Source organism: Mus musculus, chromosome 2, assembly GCF_000001635.26.
Source record: "Mus musculus strain C57BL/6J chromosome 2, GRCm38.p6 C57BL/6J".
Classification (NCBI taxonomy): domain Eukaryota; kingdom Metazoa; phylum Chordata; class Mammalia; order Rodentia; family Muridae; genus Mus; species Mus musculus.
The window spans coordinates 67,976,168-67,998,811 of record NC_000068.7 but is presented as its reverse complement, the minus strand read 5'-3'; the positions used below and the strand labels follow the sequence as shown (position 1 = coordinate 67,998,811).

Below are 22,644 nucleotides of genomic sequence, written 5' to 3'. Positions count from 1 at the left end.
AACCAACTCTCATAGCTGTAGAATGGCCCATCTGGGTAAGGAGAAATCTTTACGACTGGCACTGATACCAGCAGGGCATGGTAACATGTTAGTCAGTTTGAAGTATTTCTACAAAGCTTTGTATCAATGTTTCCCCAGATCATTCTCACTACATCACCATCCACCTTGGGATTTACTATTTGGCCTTTCCTATCTGATTACAACTTGTTTGAGAGTGTAAGAGCCTAGCACTTATCAGATTCATGTACATGCTTGTTGAAAAAAATGAATCTAATGTATTTGAGTATGCCCCGCTGCAAGTTATCTAACACCTGACTTACATTGATACTGCTAATAAAATAGACATTACTGATTCAGGAGGGAGGCTTGGCTCTGCTATCAAACTGTATCATTATACAACCACATTTCTTTTCTTTTCTTTTTTTTTTATTTCTGCACCTGTGCACCACCTCTGTAGCATCATCTCACCCATGTAATCAATCTGACTACTAACAATTAAGGGACATAGAGGACCTTGTCTATGACAGTGAGAGACAAGCAAGCACAGTCCCAGATGCATTCCACCCCCAAAATGCAGAGATGCCTCTTCCCAAATCTTGTGATCTATTCTCATTGTCTTGGCTGGGACACTTGCTTACCCACTGAATCATAGGAATCTGGAACAGGGTAGGAGGGAGGTCCTCCCAGAACTTGAAGGAATTATCAACTTCATCAGCTGAGGTGGTAATAGAAGTCAAGATGCCATGACTGTGCATGCCAAGAGAATGAGGTGTGAGTAGCTGTGTAACAGGGGTGAGGTCTCCACTTGGAAGCCAGACTGTGATGATAGCATGAGACTAAAATATGTTTCATTGTCTATGATCTTTTTGTAGAAATTATATTATTTGCTAAATTATAGTAATGAGATTTTATTGACTATTAAAGATGGGTCTTATTTGTTCCTTTACTAATATTGAAAGGACGATTTTAAGAAAGATATTTATATTCTTGACTTTTGAAAAAAAAAAAACCTATTTGTGGGGCCATTCCTGCAAAACCTTTACACAGTACAAAAACATGACAAAGCTGTTCTTTATCATCTTTTAATACTAACAGTTTACTTGTCATGTTTGATTGAATAAAATAAAAGTTTAAATAGTTGGTTTCCTTTTCAGTATTCTTTTGGATTCAGGTCAAAACCAACACTCTGTTGAAGCATCACATAAAGATATTGGCTTAATTGGTGACCACAGGAGGTATGTACTAACATTTCTTAAGAGCAATGGGCCAACAAACTTTGAAAATCTGGACTTAACGTATGCTTCACTTTCTGCCTCAGATTCAAAAAGCTATAGGTACTATCTAGGCTCAGTATTGCAAAAGTGGGCTCTTTTGGAAACCAATAAATGTTTTCTAATTGTCCCAATTTGAGTGGGATACAATGTTCTGCTTTGTAGGTTCAAACTGTAAACTGCTTTAGAGCAAAGTGGTTGTTAGTAAAATAAGTTGCCTCACCATTCATTAATTCCTGTGTTCAACAAATACTGTCCAACAGATGAGGGTTCAACTTAGAATTCCTCATTTGTATAATGGCTCACAATTTACATCCATTTTAAAAAAACATATTTTTAAATTATGGGACTTTCCTGGGATAGAAATATATGATAAGAGAGCTGCACCTTTCAGTTAGACACATGGTCAAGATGGCAGACAATGATTCTACATGTTCACTCCATTGTAAGGTGCGAGAGAGCTGCACCTTTCAGTTAGACACATGGTCAAGATGGCAGACAATGATTCTACATGTTCACTCCATTGTAAGGTGCGAGGGTGCAGGGTTATGTGTCTTGAACACCTATCAGTTTTATGCCATGATGAGTTTAACTATTGCTGGAGTTATTGGGTGGAACCCAATTGAAACTTGAAAAGTATCTGTACTTATCTATCTACTATGGACTAATTTTCAGAATTATGGGAAGCTGGAAGTCTGTTGAGATAGAGGCTAAGATGTGAAAACAGGTCTGTATTAGAGAAAATCCCTATGAGGAGATAAATTTGTGTAACCTTTACAAAGGTGTAAGTTAAATTATAAATACATAGAAAATATGTAGTTGATGAGAATACAAGTAATGTCTTATACTTTTTTTCAATGCAGGATTAAGTGACAAAGTATAGTTCTTCACATAGCAGCTTCCATAAATGTCTTTGACCTTGGAACAGCAGACAAATGTTGATTTTGGTCTTCATTTACCTTTTCCCATGCTATCTTTTGAGCAAAGTAAGTGACTACATTTTGTAGCTATGTTTGGTATCTTTGATGATAGGTATTAATCCTGAAATTTTGGAAGCCTTTCAGGAGTTGGGATTTAGAAATGACTGTTACTTGGAGAAAGTTAATATCAACAATTCTATTAGAAACATCTCCTTATTTCATAGCATGGACTAGAAACATGTGTAGTTTATCCTTTTCCATGCACACTGTGTTGTTATTGGCATAGGAAGTTGAAAGGATATATCTCATCTTGAGCAAGAATGGTGTGGGGGTTAGAATTTGGACTGAAGTTAATCTCTGTGTAATTGAAAAGTACTAGAGAATAGAGTTGGGAGACAGAACACTTCAAGTCTGTTCATAAGGGAATGGCTGTTTATTCTGCTGTCTTTATAGTTGTACATTTCAATCCATATCCGGGGGGAACTCAGAAAGATACTGTGTGTCAGCAAACAGGGGATTTCCAGGATATATGGAATTTCAAATTCAGTTGTTTCTTGCTTTCAAATATAGAAAACAGCCAGTTTCACAATGAAAATCATACAACCCATCCAATAAAAATGTGAAGTTCTTTTGAAAAGCCAAGAAACCTTAGGAGTTACTAGTTATCTCAGATGGAGGTTAACTGTGATCTGGGTAGAACACTCAACAACTATTGTTTGTTCATCCATGTGTATGTGCCCCATACAGATGATGTTAGTCTGGTGGTATCTGAGACAAAAAGAGGAACAATGAAAAGAAAAATGTGGCTGTGGTGACCTCTTAAAACTATGTCTGCTGTTCACTGCAGGGAAGATCATTTCAATAAAAGTTGAAGTTGCAACCAATTCTGCCTCCTGTGACTTTTCTCAACTGGTTACACCTTCTCATCGTATTTGCCATTAAGACTGACTTCACTTCATTTTAAAAATGATTTTGATATTTCAACTAATTGATTCAAGTTCTATACTCATCGACCCACTCCATAGATAGCTGCACAATGACATTTAGCCAAGAAAGATTCTCTAGTAATTAGAACTGTTTGCATTTCCCACTTGTTATACTTCTTATAACTTCAACAAATTTTTTTCATTCAAGACATTTTGTTATGTGCTGTCTCTTGAATTCTTGCATTTATTTCCCAACAGTCCTGCCTGTGTCTACCATTTTAGAACCCCATTGCAGAGCTGAAAGGCTGATGTAGTTGGCCTTACACAGTCATCTCTCATCACCTTTATTTCCCTTAGGAGGTTGTCTTAGTTACTTTCCTATTACTATAAGACACCAAGTTATAAAACTTGTATAATAAAACATTCACTGGAGTTCACAGTTTCAGAGGGTTGGAGGTCATGATCATTATGATAGGGAGTCTAGTAGGAGGCAGGCAGGCAGGCATGGTACTGGAGCAATACTTGGGAGCTTTACATCTGCATCCATAGGCAGGAGACAGACACCTGCATAGACAGACAGACAGACAGACAGACAGAAGGACATACACAGAGAAGGAGGGAGGGAGGGAGGAAGGAAGGGAGAGAGGGAGAGAGAGAGAGAGAGAGAGGGAGGGAGGGAGAGAGAGAGAGAGAGAGAGAGAGAGAGAGAGAGAGAGAGAGAGAGAGAGAGAGAGAGGCTTTTCAGACCCTCAAAGCCCATCTCCAGTAACACACCTCTTCCAACAAGGCCACATTTCCTAAATCTGGTGTTTCTCAACCTGTGAATTATGAGTCTTTTGGGATGGCCCTTTCACAGGGGTCACATAAGACCATTGGAAAACAAAGAAATCTACATTACAGTTCATAACAGTAGCAAAATTACAGTTATGAAGTAGGAGTGAAAATAATTTGGTTGGGGGTCAGCATAGTATGAGGAACTGTGTTAAAGAGTCCCAGCATTGGTGAGATTGAGAACCACCAGAAAGGACCTAATCCTTCTGAAAGAGTTACACGAACAGAGAACTCGACCACATGAGCCTCTGGGGCTATTCTCATTGATACTACTTATACAGTTTCCCAGGAGGAGAAGAGGAAACATGGGTTTTCATTGCCTGAGAAATCTTAGCACATTATTTTGCGGTGTACTCATGAAGCATTTATGTATTGACTCTTGGGTCTGGGAAAGGCATTTAGTTCCATGTGCACACTTCCATATTCAAATTTCCTTCCAACAACTGCTCAGTGTTTTCTTCCTTCCTTCCTTCCTTCCTTCCTTCCTTTCTTTCTTTCTTTCTTTCTTTCTTTCTTTCTTTCTTTCTTTCTTTCTTTCTTTCTTTCTTTCTTATCTAAACCAGGATCCCCGTGGATGAGTTAAATCTAAGTTACAACAGCTACCATCAGATTGCACTAAGAGAAAATTCAATCTCCTGCTCATCTCACAAGTCATGCCCAATGGCTCCACTTCTTAGGAGTCCTGAGGGATATATCATAAAAAGAGCCTGTCAAAGAACCTTGTAGACAATCTCTTGCAGGGCCCTCCATTCTCTGCCTCATTTCCTCCAGTATAGCTCTTTAAACATCTTAAGGCATCCAGGTAGTAAGAATTTTCTTCTCCAGGTTGAGTGTTGCTAGTCATCAAGGTCCTTCTTTAACTGAAGTAGTTGTGAGTCCTCTGACATTTGAGTTGCCTTTTGCTAAGAATATTCTAATTTATCTGTATCTTTGTAAAACTGTAAGATGTAGAGTTGAAACAGTGTGTTTCTCTTCTAATACACTTCCACTGAATATACTCATTTGACCAACTATTAACTCATTCAATATTTCAGAGCTCTAGCCTCTGCAGTCAAACATCTGTGTTTAATGTGGAATTTTGTTGTTGTTGGTGGTGGTGGTGGTGGTGGTGGTGGTGTGCGTATGTGTGTGTGTGTTCCTGATATGACTCAGGAAATTATAACATGCCATTTTGCCACAATTTCATCATCTGTTTCACAGAAATTAAAGAAGTCCCAGCCCATTTTTCAGGTAAGGAAGCCAGCCAAATGCACAAAGTACATTTTCAGTGAAGCTAAGAACCTTTGACCTCATACTTTCTTTTGCCTTATAAAAACTGACTTTGTGAGGACAGCTACATCAAAAGAGTTAAAGAAGAAAATAACTTTGGTATTTTTAATCTCTGTTCTATGGAAGCACTTTCAACAAAGGAAAAAATATCCATCATTAACTGCTTTGGGACAAGGAATTTATAACAATGAGTTCACTGGTTGAATTCTATAGAGTCCTAACCTCTGGAGTTTACTCTCACTGAGTTCCTGCAATCTTTTGAATTTATGAATCCAGCTCAACAGCAGTTTAATTCTGCCTGAATGATGGAGCTTATTACATTGCTGGCCTTGCAATGCTTAGGACACACTCTTCTTTTCCTCACCACTGCTATCTTGTGCCCCTAATTCATTCGAGGGAGTCCTGTGTATGCTGCAGTGATAGCAAGATGTTGAAGAGCATCTTAAGATGCCTTTCACAAAGTCACATGCCTTAGATCATATTGGCATGTTGTTCGTGCCTTGAAGGACTAGAAATTCTGGTATATATAAAGGATTTTTCTTATTATTTCTTAATTTTTTAATGAAGTTTTTTTGTTGAAGGGCTACCACTTTTTGGTTTTGAGTTTCCCTTGTGAATGCTTCAAGAGATGTATTTACATAATGAAAAAATGTAGCAGGATATGAAACCAGTTGGAATTAGTTCAAATTCTTGAGCTTTTATACAGTAGCTTTTTGCTTGAGACACATTTTGACGCTGCCATGCTTTGGTGTCTAATCAATCAATTACAGGGAATAATACAAACTTCTGAGTATGGCTTTGGAATAACACCTTGTAGTTCTCTATCGTCTTTTCTCCTATTCTTCTTGGTCTTTGTGTGCACTTACTAGGGGACCATTTGCAAATCATTTAAACACCCTACCCATCATTTTTCTCTCTTTGTATATATATATATATATATATATATATATATATATATATATATATATATATATGTGTGTGTGTGTGTGTGTGTGTGTGTGTGTGTGTGTGAACATGTGTACCTGTACCTGTGTTTGTACATGCACACATATGGAGGCCAGAAGAAGACATGGAGTGTCTTGCTCTATAACTCTCTACCTTCTTTTCTTGAGACAAGGCTTTACAGTTAAACTGAAGGTAGGATAGTGGCCAGCAAACAGCAGTAATACTTTTGTCTCAGCCTTTGAAGTGTGCAAGTAAAAAGAAAGTTCAGCTATACTCATACTTTAATGTGATTGCTGTGATCAGAACTCAGATTCCTATAGTTGTGGAGTAAGTGTCCTTACACACCTACACATTGGCTCACTCCACTACCTCTCTTTTCATATCCTTCAAAACAAATATTTCTAAGCATAAATAAGGCAAAAATGTCTAAGACACTTTGGACAGACTGGGATTTTAATTGAACGTCAAACAGTTTTTAGTTTCATATCTTTAAATACATTTATACTTCTTACTGATATATATGTATATACTTATATATTTCTCTGTGTATGTGTATCAATCTCTCTCTATATATGTGTATATATGTACAAAACTATACATAAAATGTTTGTTTGCCTACTTTTGCACAACATGCTTTGTCCCTTTTGGAAATGTTTCTCAAATATATGCTGCACACCAAACGTCATCTAGTCCCTATGGCAGCTAGGAATGAAGGAAAGAAACATATTGGAGTTTGCTACTTTCATTGTTCTTGCTCTGTGGCTGACCCACTGAGATGTTCAGCTGCTGTAGAAGCAAGAGAACTCTAAAGAGTCTACTGGAATTTCATCTCGCAAATGTTGGAGTTAGCAGAGACCCAGGAAACATATTAAAAAGGCATGACTCTCAGATTTATTGGCAAGCCCAAAGTAATAAAAAAAGCAAAATTTGATATAACCAGGGGCTTTTCATACTGTCATTTTTTCCCCTTGCCATATTCTCTGTAGCTGGTCTCAGCTATTTCTCAGCATGGTGTTTGGAAATCAGAAAGGGGATTGAATGCCTTACTTGAAGACGCTTTCACTTGGCTAAGGTTGATTTATATTTAAGATTGAATTCCCTCCTCCAGAGACAGTTGGGATATTGTTAGAGTGATTGTTTAAAAATATAAAACCATGCACAAATCCAGTTACTTGAATGGAGTGAGATGCTGGCAGCCCAAGCAAAGCAGAAAGGGAAATAAAAATACTGAATGTGTTAAAAATGAGAAGAGGCAGAAAAATGGCAGTCATGAATGATGTGTTTGAAGAAAAGTGAAAAGCAAACAAAGATGGATAGCATACACACATACACACATACACAATACACTCTCACACACACATATATTATAAATGTATATGGGCATACACATGCGAAAAATTATAGGAATGAAAGACCCAGAGAAGATATGACTTTTAGAAAGTCAGCTGACTTTGAGCAAGCCCTTTATCTTCCACCTTAAATCCTCTATTTGATTTAGCAGATATAAAATCCAGGAATGATCTTGGAGAAATGGATTGCTAGATTGTTACAAAGTTACTTTAAAAGAGAACTGCTCAGAGTCTATTCTCTGTTCCTTCTGATCCACATCTGAGAACTTTAAAAAACATGACCCCATAGCTACAGAGATGTTCTTTACGTCTTTGTGTGCCTCCGGTAAAATGGATTATGATCGTGATTTCTCAGCCAAAGAGTCACATGGTGTGTAGAGCTCTTCCTCATTCATATTTTGCTGTCTGAGGAAATGTTCCTAGGCATGCAGGGCATGTTCACAGCAACTGAAAAATTGTTCTTGCCTTAGAGCAATAATGGGCTGGAACTGGAAAGAAATTACTTTAACTTCAAGTTACAGTAGCAGCCACAAGGAACAAACTTATAAACTGCAAGGAAATGAGATCAAAGACCACCACTGTTTTTTAAGAAATTGTACATCACCGTTAGGATCCATAGTCTCTGGACCAACGTATGTTTGCTTCCTGATTAATTTATTCTACAAATCTGACTAGGGAGTATCTTCTAGAACATTGCCTGGACTAGATTTTCTGACTCTCTATAGCAACTGACAATTCACAGAAACAGAAACATGACTCTGGGATATCAGGAAACACTTTTGTTCAATTGCCAGCCTTTGTAATGGGGGAGGGTGGCTGCCTGCCTTCGTAGAGGAGGAGTGTGGTGGGAGAGGGTGTCATGATCCTGAACAGCCTTGGGTCTTCTCTGGGATTCATTCTTTGTTCTTCAGTTTAAACTGCCCAATTCTCACTTTACTGAAATTAGAAGCTAAGTAATATTAGTCAAAATCGAAGCATGGCAGGATGCCTTTGACATTCAACTGAATTCAGTTCAATGACGCCAGTATGCTCTGGGCTGTCATGTATTACATTACATATCATGTCTTCAGCACAGAAGATTTTTAAATCACCGGAGAAATGACTATGAAACATCTCTGAAGGGGGCAGTTCTGATATTAAGGTCCTGTTTCTCAATTGGTTCTTGATCTGTCAGTAAAGAAAGCCATGGGCCAATTGATGGGCAGAAAGTATAGGCAGGACTTCCAGGTCCCTGGAGGAAAAAGAGATGCAAGGAAGGAGAGAATGGAGTTTGCCATGTGTTAGAGAGAGGAGACAACCATGTGAAATCTCAAAATGGAGTGGCCACATAGACCACTCCTATAGGCAGGTGGGCAGGGGAGTTCAGCAACTGAAATTTAAGTCAGGTGGGAGAGATGGAGATAAGAAACTGATGAGGGCATGCTTTTCCAGGAGGGAGACAGTGCCAGCAATTGTGTCAAGAAGGCAAGTTAAAATTGAAAAACTGTGTGTCTGTGTTTTTTATCGAAGGATTTAAGGGAAGCTGGGAGGGGGCAGGTAGCGAGGTCACCTCCTGGAGAGTAAAGGTCGGTAGAGTGTAAAATTACACACAACACATCTCTACCAACACATTTGTGGAAACCTGATCCAAATATGGAGGTCTTTGGGGAGCAAGTTTCATGGCAAGTAAATCCAAAGGTTAGAGTTCCCCTAGGAAGGGAACCAGCAGCTTTGTCCATTTGACTCCTCTGAACCCCACCTGTGCCCCCACCCCCCAGCTAGTGCTAGTGTGTGAAATGAGGATGATGCGTCTGATATGCCTGGTGAGCAATCAAACTGCATTCATTTTGTTGCTTTAAAATAGTCAGAAACCACTTGAATAAGGAACGAAGAAGAGGTGACTTTAAGAGCAAACTGGGACTAGGCAGCCTGCAAGAGAACTATATCAGTTCCATCTGTGTAAGTGAACATGAAAACACAAGTGGTCCACCTTTCGAGGTCCCTCACCATCACAAAAATGGAGGTCACCCTCATACTAGCTTCGTCAGCTCTCCTCAGCTGTCTTCTTAGGGTCACAGGTGAATCCTCCGACAATAGATGCTGACTATTCTTTTCAGACTAGCTGTGAAAAAAATTCTTTACCTCACTTTCCTCAAGTGTGAAATTCAAATACAAACAGTGTCTATCACACAAAATGTGAGGAATAAAACGGTCACAATTAAAGGGCTTTGCACCAGCCTGACAGACACACAGTCGAAAGGTGTTCACTGTTGCAGTATAATTTTATAAACCTCAAAAAGAATGTTGCCTGTTCTTTTCCTTTCCGTTTCATTATTTTGATATTTAATCTTCATGATAAATTGGATGGGAGCGAGAAATGCCTAGGAGATTAATGGAGCACACCTCTAAGTGTGTGTCTGTGAGCCTATTTTAGAGATTATCAGATTAGGAGAACAGTACTTAATCAATGGTGTAATCCGTGGATGGAGTCAAACTTGGGGTAAACTATTGGGGAGAGTAGAAAGTGTGGAAGACACGTAGTGGGAATAACTCTTTCTCTCTGTGGATTTGTGTGTGTGTGTGTGTGTGTGTGTGTGTGTGTGTGTGTGTGTGCATGTTTGAGAGAGAGGTGAGGGTAAGGGGGAAAGAGAAAGAGAGGGAGAGGGAAAAAGAGAAAGAGAAAGGGAGAGAGGGGGAGAAATTTGAATGGTATATCTTACTTGAACCCTTCTTACCCTTCCTGCCTTTTTTCCTGGCAGTTAGAGATGAACATATTTGCTCTGATATGTGCTACATTCTATGTGAAGCTCTGTGTCACCATGACCCAGAAACAGCAGTCAGTTGACCCTGCACGAAAATCTCTAAAATCATGATCCTTCCTCTCTTAACTTGTTTCTCTCAATTATTTAAGGACAGTGATAAACACTATAATACAATGATTATCAACACTGATGTATGAAAGATTTTTTCCTTACATGCCAACAAAGGACCAGTACCACACATATGCGCTGCTCCTCCCATGAAAACTTGTGTTCTCCTTACACAGAGTAATGCAATGAAACTAATGTATTGCATTGTTCCCTTATTTGGTAATAAGTTTACCACCAAACTAACCAAGGCTTTGGTTCTATGTAGAGCCTCTTAGGACTAAGCTAGGGAAGCAGTTATTGTACCAATGTTATAAACACATCACTCTCAGATGCACACTTTTCATCCACTAACTTATTTCCAGGTGAAGTTAAATCTTTGCCAATGGTCTACATAGTATATAGTGACTCAATCAGTATCGAAAAAGCTCACCAGGACTTAATTCCAGTCATCTGCTAAAAGTTTAAGGCTGTGATTATTTGGAGCGAGGACCATGAAACCAAATAGATTCAACTCCTAATTTGTCAGTGCCACTCACAGCTCTTACTGTATTGATAATGTGGTGCCTCAAAATGAAAAAAAAATGATGGCAAGACTGAACAAAATATTTTACAATACCAATAAAGCTCATCCATGGGTCCAATTTATAATTTTATGCCTGTCAATGTATTCTAATTTTGGCTACATTGGTTGTATGGCTTGAGTTTACAGAAATACTCAGATCATAACACATCTGCTCCAATTAAAGAAATTTCAAATTTGTTTTACTGTGATGGTGTTGGGCTGGACATTGAGCTAAGAGTTTTGGTTTATGGCCATATTCACTGAGAAATGCAATTTAAGTGACAATATTGTACATAAAATGCTGCCTTTTCTAAGAGGTCTCACAGAAGTGTTTTACCAAACCACTGTAGATCAATAGTGGAGTGAAAGTTTTCCTGATTAAATTTAAGAACTGAGGAAAGAGAAAGTTAAAGTATTGGAGAAGGACAATGAATCCTTGAGGAAGACAAGGTAACTGAACACAAATCCCAGTATATGTAGAGAACTATCAAGCACCGTTACCCAGCGCTAAAGGGACTGGATCATGGACCAGTCTATCAGCAGGAAAGAAGATGGATCAGAAAAAGAGTTGTCCTTTATGGGAAGGCTCTAATTTAAAATAATGTCATGTAGGTGGGAGGTGACTGTAGTGAAAACTGATGTAATAATAACATGCTGGAGGACTCCTACAACATACACAATTTTGGACATTTTGGATGAAAAGATACCAGGACAACGTAGAGTATTTATGCTCCAAACAAATGATGCTGCACAACTTCATTTGAAACAGCAACAAGACTAAGATAGAAAGAGCAGGTCTGCCTTCATATATGGATATAGTTGTTTTAGTACAGGGAAGAAGGAAGTGTGGCTGGACAGCCTTGGATGCCTGGGGCAGTGGGGGGGGGGCTTCTATAAACCAAGTGAGTAGAGAAACAGAGTATGATACACATAGCAGGTACTCAGTACATATCCCAGAAATAAAGAGATAAAGGGCCGTCAGTGTAGGGAACTGGTTCTGATGCTTTGATGATGCACGCATGCATCCTGGGCAGGTGTGTGCATGAGGCTCACTGGGAACGTAAAGCAGTGTAGACAAAACTACACACTATGAGCCAATATCAGTAGAATGCTCACAGAAATCTATTAATTACTCACTGAGCACTGCTGTTTGGAAGATGCTTTATCATTTTACAAAAAAAGAAAACTAAATTACAGAGAGTAAAAATATTTCCCATCCATGCCATCCATAATAAAAAGCTGAAGTTCTAATTGAAATTTGATGATAGAGCCAGCCTTCTTATCTCAACAACTAAGTAGCTAAGGGTAGGTTCACTGGATTCATGTGTACTGGGTTCAAGCCCCCATTCCACCGCTTGGAACTCAAGTGAGTTGCATAGCTTCTTCCAACTAAGTTTCTCACTTAGAAAATAAAGATGATGTGTATACATACTACGTTCGTATTACTAACTATAGCAGAATGATTGGAAAGTACTTTTTATGGACTATGTGGTACATTATAAATAAGAATTGTTAGTTATTAGTATCTGTAAAAGTTCATGGCTCTAATTTTGTATCTTGATTTCATGTTGGCCAAAGCATATGTTTGGCTTTCCAAAACATTTTTTTAAACTACTAAGCTTTGTTTTATGACTTGTTAAACTACAACCATTATGTTTATCATCAATAAACAGGAGGGACAAAACAGAAGGAGATACTGTGTTATGAACTTTGAGGTGTCTGGAGATATGTGACCAGCTTTCATTTAAAATCTGTATCAGCACAGCCTTTGACAAACACAAACTCCCTAACATGTTTTTGTGGAAGAAAGTTATACTGAGAATTGAACCCAGGGCCTTAGTAGGTGCCAGGCAACTCTTGGACTATTGACATGCCTCCTCGTCAGAAGCCAGTTAAGGTCTTTAAGGCTTTATCTGCACTGGAACAGAGTTCCTAATAGTCTCTCCTTTTGGGAGATGATAAGTTGGAAAGTATTTTGTAAACTGCAAGGCACTGTGCAAATATTAGTTATTATGTTAACACTGTGAGATGATTTGAAAAAAAGCAAAGGAACAACACATTGCTGGCGAAGTTTGATGAGACTTCTAATTTGGGAGTTGTTACAGACACCATTAAGAATTGAGACACACGGTACTAAATTTAGTTTAAAACAAACACGAAAATTAAATGTGATCCAACCTTAGAAAAAAATGTAGCAGGCTGTGTGTGAGCAAAGGACTCAGAGAAACCTAGAGAGCCATATTTTGAGGAGCGAGCCAGTGGTTACAGTCAGTTAGACAACAGGCAGGAGCTTTACAACATCAAACAGTACTGCAAAGGGCACTTCTATTTTGAACTTGTATAAAGAGATGATGGCTGCTTTGTTCCTTTGGGGACAATGCCTATAGAGCACCCTTCTGGGCACCTCAGGTCAGCAAGGGGGCATGGGTCTCTCTCTCTCTCTCTCTCTCTCTCTCTCTCTCTCTCACACACACACACACACACACTGCAGATTCTATCTGTGAAGCACAAATGAGTGTCATTGGAGGACGAATGTTTACAGAGTGCCACATTTAGAGCTTTGTGGGTCAACAAAATGTCCTTCAGCTATTTTTGTCCTTGTGTCCTGGGGTTTGGGACATGCCACCTCTGCACATTATTTACTTCTGTGTCCACATGCACGGAAAGGAAGCTGAGAAGAGATCCTAACGGTAAATAGAGGAGAAAGGCTGGGAGGGTGTAGTGATGAAGAAAAGTGACTTACAAAAGACTTGCTTTTTTTTTTCTTCACTTTTTTGAGATAGAATTTCTGTCTGTAGTCTAGGCTAGCCTCAAACTTGCCTCAGCTTCCCATTTGCCTCGACCTCCCCTGTGCTGAGATTATAGCCATGAGCTGTCACCTCATGTGTCAAATGACAAAATTTGACAGGGCAATTTGTTAAAGAATAAAGCACGATTTCAACTATTAAAGATTTAAATAGGAATCTTAAATACCAGGAGTAGGAAGACATGCATAGGATAGACAAGCTTTTCTCAGCAGTAGGTCCTACCCCACATTTTGCTGAGGTGTAACCCTGTATATACTTCTAGACTGTCAACTCCCTCTATATGGAGGAACACAGTCCAGGGGATGGCATGAGAGCTCCATTTCTTGCTCCCTTCTCCCCTTCCTTGATACTTTCTTGTGCATCTTCACCTGATCTTGCACAGCTAGGAGGGGCAGGCCTTGATGTTTCAAAGCAATATATCATTCTCATTTTGCTATCTCTGTTTCCTCCTTGGGATTTTTAAATGTGAGCTTCCAGCTTGCTGCTCTATGCACCCACTCATGTCTGCCTGCTGCCACACTTCCTTGCCATGATGATAATGGACTCTTACCCCTCTGGAACCATATGCTCAAATAAGCCCCAGAAAGCTATAAAGCTATAAGGCTAGAAGGTGTCTTGGCTATGGGGTTTTCTCACAGCAATTACTAAGTAAAAGCAGAAAAGTAACTAAGTCAAACAGAGAGGCAGTAGTGATACACAACACAAGGAAATGGTGTGCAGATATCAAAATGACATTAGAAAAGAAGGAGCACTTACATGGATGTTATATAACCTCGTAAGCCAAATATGCAAGTGATTTGTGTTTTTTAAAAATTAAATAAAATGCATTTGTTTATTTGTGAGTCTCTCTCTCTCTCTCTCTCTCTCTCTCTCTCTCTCTCTCTCTCTCTCTCTGTGTGTGTGTGTGTGTGTGTGTGTGCTCATGTGCATGCCATGGTACATGCTGGAAGGTCAGAGGATAACCACCTTGGGGAGTCAATTCTCTTCCACCATATGCATTCCTGGAATGAAACTCGGGGTCTTAGGTTTGGAGGCATGGACTTTACTTGCTGGGCTACTTTGCTAGCTCCATTTTTTTAAGGACTCTGAAATTAGGAACCATCTCCCAAACAATCTCTAAAAAACTCAGCAGTCACTAAGCAGATGAGTCAGTTGTAACATAAGATTCTGTCCGAGTAAGAAAATGCAGTTGTGTGTCGTACGAAAGGCTTATGTTTATCTCTGTGCTTCCCAGTTGTTGGAAATGTCACAAGTAAACAATGAATATTTTCATTTAAGCTTGTATATTCCACTGTCATATTGTTGCTCAATGTCCTTGTCTTATGATGGACTTTGATGCAACTTTGACCCTGAAAAACAAACAGTGTATTGAAAATACTTTATCTCTCCCCAGGCAGACAATGAACTAAAAGCACAGGGACTTGAAAACTCTTCAGGATTGGTGTGTAGAAGTGTCAGATATTGAAGCTGCTGTGACTGAGTCATAGGTTGTGAACAGCTTTCCTTACAGCCACCAACATGCTGAGCCTTTCAGGCTGACTCTCTACAGGAGATGCTTAACTTTCATCTTCTTGTAGTCGAATTAATAAAGAAACAAACTTGAATGTTGGTGTTTGTTTGTTTTTTGTTTTTTGTTTTTTGGTTTTTTGTTTTGTTTTGTTGTTTTTTGAAAAGCCAAATAGGCTTTTGGGGATTTTGAATCCCTTGAAGGTACAGAGGTATCTAGATGTACATGAATAAGGACTTTATGCCATGAAAATTGACAAAAGAAGACTCTTGCCCCAAGAGTGATCCTACTCAGCATCCTGAACACATGGGGTGTTGGTGGTTGAGATGAATCTAAATCATCTCAGACCCTTTAGAGAAGGACCAATGGGACTTTAGGTGAGACCTAGATAGTTGTTGACTGATGTTGAGGTAGGTTGAGATTTGGAAGATGCCAGGGTGGGAGTGAATTCATTTTGCACACAGATTGACATAAATTTGCAGAGAACAGAAATTAGGCTATAATAGCTTGAAAATATACTCCTCTCCAAGATCTATTTTCTTTCTATGTCCTGTAACTATTTCCTGTACCTAATATGAAAAACAATATTGTTTAACTAAAGACCTTGACAAAAAGTGATTGTCCTGTGTTACTAAGCAGCTTCACAGTCAAGGAAGTATTTAGCTCAGGGTTGGTTACCTAAATTCTAGAGATGTGAAATCAGAAAACATTGACGATTAGGTCATACTAGAAAATGAGTTTTAAACATGTGGACAAAAGCCGATGGACACAACATACATCTCACTCACCAAGGACAAACCTCATATCCATCACCTGAAAACATTCTTGAGTTCTGGCTATAGGGCATTGTGGTGTTCATGGTATCTTTAAGCTAAAAAACAGTAAGGAAAGGTGCCTTGGCCTAGTCAATGAACCTCTGGCCTTGAGTAAGTCACAGTGATTTAATTTCCTGTTACCTGGCAGGGCAAAGGGTTAGAGGTGGCTCATGCCACAGCTTTACCCCTGCACTCCATCTAGCAGCCTACAAAGCACTTGCATCTGCCCTACCCTTGGCCAAGCCGGAATGAACACACTATTTAGAAGTGAAAAGGTGCTTAAGCAATGCCAAACATTGCTTACATGTAAGCTAAACAATGAACTTGAGGATGCCCTAGGTTCTTCTAGACACTATTCTGACAGGGAGAGTGCCTTATGTATAGTAGATCCAGACAGACTAAAATATGATACGGCCAGTACTGTATCTTATTTATGTTAAGTTTTTGAACTTTTGTTCCATTAACTACTAATTGGGGATAACAATTTATATCTTAAGAAGATGTAGTAACTATTACACAACATACATATACCCAGTCTCTTTACCAAGTGTCTATGTAAATTTAGCTCTAACAGGTTTTATGTGTTACATTTCTGAATAGGAGTTTTGCCACATTGTACATCTAAAAAAAGACAATACTTTGGGGCAGGGCCTGTTTTTTCAGTTATCTTTTGATCATGCTTACCATTACCCTTTAAGATCAATCTTGGGCATTGCTGTCTCAAGCAGGGATCAGTGGAATTTAATGCAGAAGCTGAAGTAGGTGAGTAGATTCTCGGCAAAGACAAAGCTGCTTTAAAGAGGAAGAGGATGAGGGAAGGGTATTGATGCTAACCTGAAACATAGCACCTTTGGGCACAAGTGATAGGCAAGGATTTGAGAAATAATCATGCAAGACTCACAGAGATTGTCTAGGTACTTGGAAGCAGGACAGAGTAAAGGCTTGGACGGTTGAAAAATTATTTTTTTACCTGTGATGAGTATCATTGATAGGTCCGTGGAAACCCATTTCTTCTTTCCTGAAAAGAAGGCAATGGAAGATTATCCAACTGATGTTTATGGTGTCCTCCACGACCAAAATCTATCAACAAACTCTATTACCCTTCAATATTAGGGTAAGATTTTTTACATTTGGTATTTAAAGTTAAAGATCAGAAATGACGTATTTGTGCAGAACTGCTCTGACTTGGTCTCCCTTACACAGATCAAGCCCACTGACATTTGAGTTGCTTTGACTTAGATATGGGATCCGGAAGCTGCTTACGGTTTTCTCAGCAAGGTCTCTCTTTCTTTCAATACTGCTATGCTGTTGACATTTAAGAGTGCCTGGTCCAAGTGTGATGCTTCCCAGGTGAAGTTATGACTGTGTATGGGCATCCTAGCTACAGTTTCTCAAATCCCTATTGGTCTAGTTTATTATACTGTCTAATCATAGTGGTACGAAATGTTCATAAAGATACCAATTTTTCCATATTTTTGCATAGTGTTGAGAAAGTCATTCTTTCTCTCTTAGCTTATGTTCGTCAGAAAAATAAAGGAGTGAGCTAAAAATAATCTGAGGAGAATTTTCACTATAAGGGAAAAATAATATGAAGTATTTGGTATAAAATTACCTCATGGATTGTGAGAGGAGAAAATTTATCCTTGAAGAAAAAAAGAATTGCAGAAGTACATACTGAGAACTTATCCCAAAGCCACCAGGAACTCTCGCGTGTGCGCGTGTACACACACACACACACACACACACACACACACAATCATTGTGCCCTTGCACTAAGAGGGCCTGATGACAATGTACTGTGTTTACTGTGAACCAGGGCAGCAGTAAAGAACCCTCTGAGTTACAAAGGCCAGGAACTGATAGAAAAATAAGCTTCCAGATGTCTATGATTGGCAGTTGTTTCCTAAGTCTCCAGACTTCTAGAGGAGAAAATACAGCGTTTTATAAAATCTAGAATGTCTAAGGGTCAGTACATCATGATAAAGGGTAGCACTGTGGGATACAATACCTTCCCTTAGACAGGCTACAGGCATTGGACTAGAGAAATCGTTCTGTAAAAGTTAAGTAGCTTTGACATTCTTCAAGCCAAAAGATTCCCAGGGTTCCTTCTGCATAATGAAATTGAGACTCTACAGTGGTCTTGATCTTCAGCAAGTGGGTAGAATAAAGCTTTGTGTTCATTTCCAAAGTGTGGTTGTTATACTCCTGTAAGTCTTTGACACAATGTAGAAATCTATAAAGTCCTGACGTCTCTAGTTATGTAACCTACCTCTGATCTGCATTTCTTCTTGTACCTTAATCATCAAGACAGACTGCAAAAGTATACATGAGAGTCCAGTTGTCTTCTATCTGGTAAAGATATTTGCAAAAATATGAAAGTCATCTTCTCTCTAAATTGTACTGGACAATGTTGTTACTTCTCCTTTAAAATATGCTATTTATTTGAAAATAAATCAATTAATACAGTCTTAAATTATTTAAAACTGATGGTGCTAACATTCTCAGATTTATTTTAATGTGCTAAGTATTAATAAAAGCACAGCTTGCACGCTAAAAAATGGGCCCTGAGGTTTTCAAATTGAGTGTAAAGGGTTCAGACTCAAAAATTACTATTACTGAGGATTATGAATGCAAGTCTCTCTGAATAAGTAACAAGCCATTTAATAACATAGTGAAATCTAACAAAAATTTTGGTTTCTGATGTCACAGATGTTATATTGTCTGGGAGCTTTAGGGGCTAATACTCTCCAGGTTTTCAGAGTATTCATTTGGTGTGGCTTGGGCTGACCAAATGGGAATCTAATGCCTACTTCTCAGAGTTCTGGATCCCTCCATCTTACATTGGATTTGAGCTTTGAATAAAAGTCGACAGGCAATCAATACCACTGGGAGCCACACCATTCACCTTCGTTCAGTTCAGCCTCTTACAGTAACCCAAGGACCACAGAAAGTGGAGTGCACACACACATTATTGAACCAAGTGAATAAGAATGGAGACAAATGCAGAGAAGATCCTCTATCAGCACTAGTGTGAAATACTACATTTTGAAATATGATCTCTGGGTTGCTGGTTGAAATTCCATCAGTTAGGTGTAGAAAGTGTAAAAATATTTCTCGGTATTTCATCAGAGTGTGATTTTTCCAGAAACAGTAAGACAGCACAGCTAGGCTTCATGTTCAGAGCAAACATATTTATGAGTGTGGGCCAATCTCAGCAAACTAGGCTAATTGAGACAAACTCCAAGATAAATCTGTAAAATGCAATCTAGACTGGTAATGCTCTCAAATGAAATATTAAAATAAATAAAACATTGATGATTTGTAGTTAATGCCTTATTTATAGTTTTGAATAACAGAATTTTAAAAAGCACATCTATTATTGGATTTACTTAAATGAAAAAGAGACACAGTATTTGATATCCCGAGCAATTGATACAGTTCCTAGTTTAGTGTTCACCTTAGACTAAACAGTGTAATTGCCACTATAACCAGTAGGTCTAACCTTCTGTGCTCAGGAAGACCTAGAAAAAGCAGGTTTTCCATATGAATTCTGGAAATTTTTTGTTTTGTCTAATATGTCTCTTTCTATGTTATAGTTAACTGGGGGTATATTATAAACTATATTTCCTATGAAGTTTAAAAGTACTTCACTACGCAGAGCAGATCATCACAGAACAGTGAACGCTGCCATCAGGCAAGTAGCTCTCTGAAAAGGCCTTCAGGATTGCTTTCACTGAGGATTTCCACATTCCACGCAGGAGTGGAATTTTTGCCATTAAAGAATTTATTTAGATTTTTCAATAAAAATAATTTTGACTCCTTAGTGACTTGTTTTTCCTTTAATCATAGAAATAAATTCCTGTTTTAATTGTGCATATTGGTGGTGTGGCGATTTGGTGCATGTATTTAATGATCAATAATCAAGTTAAGATGTTTAACATTTCCATCTCTTTAAACAATAAAAGAAGACCATCACTCGTTGTCAGACTGTCTAGGAGAGGGCTGATGTACAGTCAAACAGGCATCCCCCGACAGACATCCAACTTTCCTGTTCCTGTGCCTCAGGAAAGCCCACACTACTTGATTAAGGAAGTCCATCATTGACTTCTTGGTATTATGAAACTCTGAATGGCTCGGACCCTCAAGCATCACAGTCCAGGGCAGAGGAACAACAAACTGTTCAAGACCAAGCCAAATCAGACTCATCAGCTTCTACTTGCGTTCCCTACTACTGTATTTTAAATAACCAATTATCATGTAAAATTCTAGCGTCACAACACCAGGGACTTGTTAGGAGTCACGAACTCTGTGTGATTATTAAAAACTGGAAGCTTCATTAAATGACACAGAAAGTTCATTAAAAGATAATTAAAAGGAATGTGGATTTTTGCATATCTGATATTCTGTACTTATTAAGTACATCTGGAATGCTGAAAACTGTGGTCAATGCCAGGTCAAAGATATTAAGAGTTCCCCCTGGGGCAGTTTTAGACCCTTTGTTTTATTTGAGGACTTAGTTATTTATATAACTCACAGTCTTGTGACATTGAATCAAGAGAAGGAAAAAAATCAGCCAGTCTCAAATATATGCATAATTTCATTAAGTGTACCGACTCTGAGAAGGGAATGCTTGACTACAAATGGAATTTATATTTACACTGTGGTTCGTTGAGACAGCCCGGATGGAAGGCTGTGATCATTAGACACAGATTCTAAGTAAACAGCAACAGGCTCCACAATTATCACTTTAGAAAACTAATTAGCTGACTCCTTTATCCTCTTCACACAAAACGGATTCTCAGAAAACAAAAGCAATTGAGACAGCACTTTAGCCAAGGGGGCGATTCTTGGAAAGGTAGCAATGGGAATGAATGAATACACACATAAGATTGATCATGAGGACAAGGCTGCTGGCAAATGAGCCTTACTCTGAAGAGGTTCTCTCCCACAGGGAGGTGCCTGTCCCTGCCTCTTTTAACCTTTACTTTCCCATTGGACTGGGTTTTATCTACTGCAGGACTGGTCCTCTCAGGGTGGACAGCCTCTGCTGCTTAGAGGCCAGTATGTGCCTGGAGCTTGAAGCAGCTGTTAGTCCCTCACATGGGTCAGTCACGGTGAGCCTGCTGAGGTCCACCTGGCTTTCTTCTCCACAGAGTTAGACTGTTCTTGTTCTGTGCATTTCCTTTCTTCATTCTCGTATTGGGTTCTTGCTCTCTCACGTTGAGCATCCAGAAACCATGGTGCTCCTCTGGCTCTCCTAAAGAGCACACAATTTTCCCTGATAGGGAAAGAACTCCGGGTGATGCTATTGTCTGCTCCTGCCCTTGTTTAATGTATGAAGAGAGCTCACTGTAACAGGTCACAATTAAAATCAGAGGAAACATGACAAAGGCTCACATCTTTGGATAAAGCCTGCTAAATTCTCATCCACTATCCTTAGCTCCTCTTACTACAAGTACAAGCTGCAGTTATATACCAAAAACTTCCTAGATGCATTAAATAAATTGTCTGTAACTATGTATTTGCTGTGGCCCATAAACTAAATTGTCTGTAGCAGAGCACACTTTCAATGATGAATAACATCCCCATGATATTTTATGCGAGAGAGACAATGTGAGAGAGAGAGAGAGAGAGAGAGAGAGAGAGAGAGAGAGAGAGAGGGAGAGAGGGAGAGAGATGAAGATATCATGGAATTATAAGATGGGTCATGTTGAGGATTTCAGTACATTTTCCAAGTAGGGGATGTTTTCTTACTGAGGGCAATTTCTAGGACAGTAATCTAGAGCTGGAACTCAGCGCGAGAGCACCTGCAGAATCTGCTGGAACCCGAGGTTTATCCTCCTAGAATACCAAACAAACAACACGGCATATAGCAATATACTGCATTTTCATGCACCAAGGGAAGAGATCTGCTTTTCAAAAAACCCCAAATAAATCCTTCACTCAAAATCTTAAGACAAATAGTCAATAGCTTTTACAAGGATGGTCAAGTTTCTCTTTGAGGAAATTTGGATGATGCCTCAGTTCTGTGCTTCGGCTGCATTGCATTTGTGACCGGATGACTCAGTGGCGGAGAGAGGCGATGAGTCAACAGGACTGACATGTTCCTTCCCTAGAATCCTTCCTTTGTATAGATGCAAGTATTTTGTCATCTTCTTTCTGGTGAACTCTGAACTGAAATCCATTTTATGTATGTCTTGCAAGCCCTATGTCTCTGCTAAGTTTTGGTTGTAGTAATTTTCTCTTCTCTCTCTCTCTCTCTCTCTCTCTCTCTCTCTCTCTCTGCTCTTCTCTTCTGAGAATCGAGTGCTGCTTTCTGATCTCGGATGAAGAAGGAACGTTATGGAGCATCTGAGCAAATTGGTTTACGAGCTACCCCAGTCTGATAGCAAGAGATTGTACCTACGTTCTCTATCCATCTATCACTGGCCACAAAACAGCACAATGGTGTCATTTCTTTGGGCTCTCCTTTCTGAAGACTCCCACATCACCCAGAACTTACAGTGAGTGAATATACCTGCTAGTCTTTGGCTAATCTCTTTTGGTATAAGGATTTCAGCCACAAACCTAGCAACTGGCCATGGAAGGCAGAG

General features: G+C 39.1%; 1 protein-coding gene across 7 annotated transcripts in view; it reads right to left on the bottom strand.

The window, feature by feature from the left end:
- B3galt1 (UDP-Gal:betaGlcNAc beta 1,3-galactosyltransferase, polypeptide 1) overlaps positions 1–22,644 on the bottom strand; it is a 557,194-nt gene that overhangs the window by 124,071 nt on the left and 410,479 nt on the right. For 5 of the 7 annotated variants that reach the window (NM_001379329.1, NM_001379324.1, NM_001379325.1 and 2 more), the window contains one exon: positions 17,022–17,069. The exons of the other annotated variants lie outside the window; for them this stretch is intronic. The gene's annotated coding sequence lies outside the window, so the exon portion shown is untranslated. The remainder of the gene's footprint in view (positions 1–17,021; positions 17,070–22,644) is intronic. 7 annotated transcript variants of the gene reach the window in all.